We start from the raw sequence: 3,253 nt of genomic DNA, 5'->3' as shown, positions 1-3,253 counted from the left end.
GTACACTACAGTATTTATTACAGTTTATCAGTTCACTATAGTTAACACTACAGTATGCAGTAGCATTCATTAACAAAGTGTTGTAAATACTATAATATATACAGTATACTACAATTTACTATGGTTCAAAAACACTATAGCCTAGTATTTACTATAAATTACTATAGTATTTTTTCATGTGGGTGTGCTTTAGTGGAGCCTTTAAAGACTAAAAACAGAAAGGTTTTTTCTTTTGCTTTTCTTTTCGCGTACAGACGACAATGTTGTCAAAATGATTAAAGACTAAAATCGCTGTATTATTCATGCCTCACTTTGTAAAGAAACACTATACGCCTATAGACTGAACACATAATACGCATGCACATGGCATCACCCTTTTCGCAAATGCACATTTTTGTAATTTACGGTGACGAAAACGGCCTCATATTCAAAAACTTGCACTTTAAAACAAGTTTCAAAAGTTTGTCTTTTCAGGCCCCCAAAACACTGTTGTCATGTAAATGAACGGCCAAACTGCATAAAAAGTATGCACAAACTCAGAAATTCAAACAAGGGTCAAAGACGTTTTCACAGAACTGTAGAATATGTATAAAGAAGTCCCTTCAGATAATCTAATACAATTGCTGGTGGTTGACATACTGAGTGGAATGGGCTGAAGGTGTCTTAAATTTATTTTGATCAATTAAAGATCAGGTTACACAAGGTAATTCATTTTGATTAGGCCTACTGATTTTCATGCATTGCTCTGCAGGGCTTGAATAATCTGATGCAGTTTTTATTATATCTCTATCATTGAGCTGTGCTGTATTTAATACCTTCAGTTTTTGCTCCCAGCACTTTCTGAGATGGGATCCAGAGGCCTCTTGTCGGCAGAAGGGACATTGCGCTTCCCAAAACTGCTGACAGCAAATTTCACAGAAGCTGCACCCGCATGAAATACAGCAGAGGACCACTGGAACGCTAAACACTTCCCCACACGCTGAACAAGAAGGGTCTTCCTCTAAGAGCAGTGAATTATTCAATTCAATTCAATTCACATTTATTTGTATAGCGCTTTTCACGATACATATCGTTTCAAAGCAGCTTTACAGAGAAAGCATATCAACATTACAAATTGGAGACTGCAGTTAGCTAATAATGTAATAATTTAGGCGATTAACATACAATCACTGTTAGCAATGTAATTGGAGGTAGAAGCAAAGAGCTCCTGGAAAAATGAATTACATATTAACAATAATTAGGATTTATAGAATGTGAATGTGCGTGTTGATCCAGATGTTGCATCTTCTGAAGTCATCGCAGGAGTTGGTGCCGTCTCTTCCAAAGTTTTAGTCATCTGAATTAACCTCCATTTTTTCTCTTGATATGAGCTCAACTGATAGACTGTGTCTTCAGTCCTAATGGGTATAGATAAAAATACTGCTGCTCACTATGTGCCCCTCATTCTCCAGACACTTGACCTTTAGACTTGACTTATGGATGTAAACGATCGCTAAAACACATGCAGAAACTGTTTGTATATTGAGATCTGATGTGAAGACAGCATTTGTTGTTATTAGTCATTTCGATTATGATGTGCTTTGCTAACCCTCAGAGCAACATCTTGATGGGCAATATACACTCCCCAGCCAAAAAAAAAAAAAAGTCGCTGTTTGGATCATTGAGTCTCTGATTGGATCATTATTGCAAGTTTCGATTATGTTTCTAGCATGTTATATGTTTGACAACGGTTCTTTTAACCCTTAAAGATGGAGTGTGTAGCTTTTCATTTCTTAAACAACCATGTAGGAAGACACATCATGATGGAAATAACATCACATTTATTTCCATCGAGAGGTGCATCATTTTTTGGTCAAGATCTTGTATTGACAATGCAAGAGGTGAGCACTCTGTAAAGTCTCTTCCAGCACATCCCAAAGACTTTCAATAATTTTAAGGTCTGGACTCCGAGGTGCCAATTCATGTGTGAAAATGATTCTTCATGCTCCCTCCCAACTATTCTTTTACAATTCATTCTGGAATATGGCCATGATGTGTGTTCCTACATGGTTGTTTAAGAAATGAAAAGCTACACACTCCATCAATTAGGGTTAAAAGAACTGTTGCCAAACATATAACATGCTAGAAACATATTAATCACTGCAGTAATGATCCAGTCATAAACTCTTAAACATTTGCCTATTTAAATCCAAACAGAAAAATACTTTTTTTTTTTTTTTTTTTTTGGCCAAGCAGTGTATTAAAAGTTCAATTTGTGTTCCACTGTAGAGAAGATGAACATATTTTTATGAATTCTGAGAATCATGGCATGTGGTGAATTTGCATCATACCTCAATGTTTCTTTCAAAGAGCACACTCTGATTTTTTTTTCTCCCTGATTTGAGGCAATGATTTGAGGGAGTCGGCCATTTTAAGGGCTGTCTCAATGACAAAATCCTTCCAGTGCACTGAAATGTTCGCTCACTAAAAAGTCTCACAATGCACCGTAAAAACTAGGGAGCATCAATGCTCACTATATGTTCCCTTAGCGGACGTTCTGAAGTGCGAAACATAAATCATGTGAGCCAACTTGCCACACATATTGACACGCGATAGATGCTTTGAAATACAAACAAATCGTTATTTAATTATATTTCAACATAAACACATCATACTTAACATAATCTAGCTAACATTTATAATTAATTTGCTTGATTAATTTCAAATGTTGCAGGCATATGTAACAAAGTAGGCCTATTTATTATAATGTACTTTTGTTTCAGCTGCAAGGGCGCCATCTTCTGGCGAGATGCGGGAATTCATTCAGTGTTGACCCTCACAGTTCATTATGGGTATTCTTTGGCCATTGAGTGTACATCAGTTATTGTGGTGTATTATGGGATTGAATGATTACACTCGATATCATCCACTATGGTTTCGGACACCACTACAAATAGCTGTCCCCTCAAATAGTGGGCGATTTCGGACACATCCCAGTTCTTCAGGATTACTTGATTATTACATATCAGACAGGTGTGTTTGATTAAGGTTAGAGCTAAACTCTGCATGTTGTGGCTCTCCAGAAATGGAATTGAATAGAGAATTGATGGAGAACACAGTGTACTAGAGTCTTAATATCGGCATACAATCAGTACAATGATATTGGTTTTCAAATCGTTCTCAGAACACCTCACACTGCTCATTCTGGATATCTCACTTATTGGACTCACTAGTCTCAGGTTATAATATGGAGTAGGTCTGCTTATCAGATAAT

Source organism: Ctenopharyngodon idella, chromosome 3 (assembly GCF_019924925.1).
Source record: "Ctenopharyngodon idella isolate HZGC_01 chromosome 3, HZGC01, whole genome shotgun sequence".
Taxonomy (NCBI): domain Eukaryota; kingdom Metazoa; phylum Chordata; class Actinopteri; order Cypriniformes; family Xenocyprididae; genus Ctenopharyngodon; species Ctenopharyngodon idella.
Note: the sequence above shows the minus strand (reverse complement) of the source record.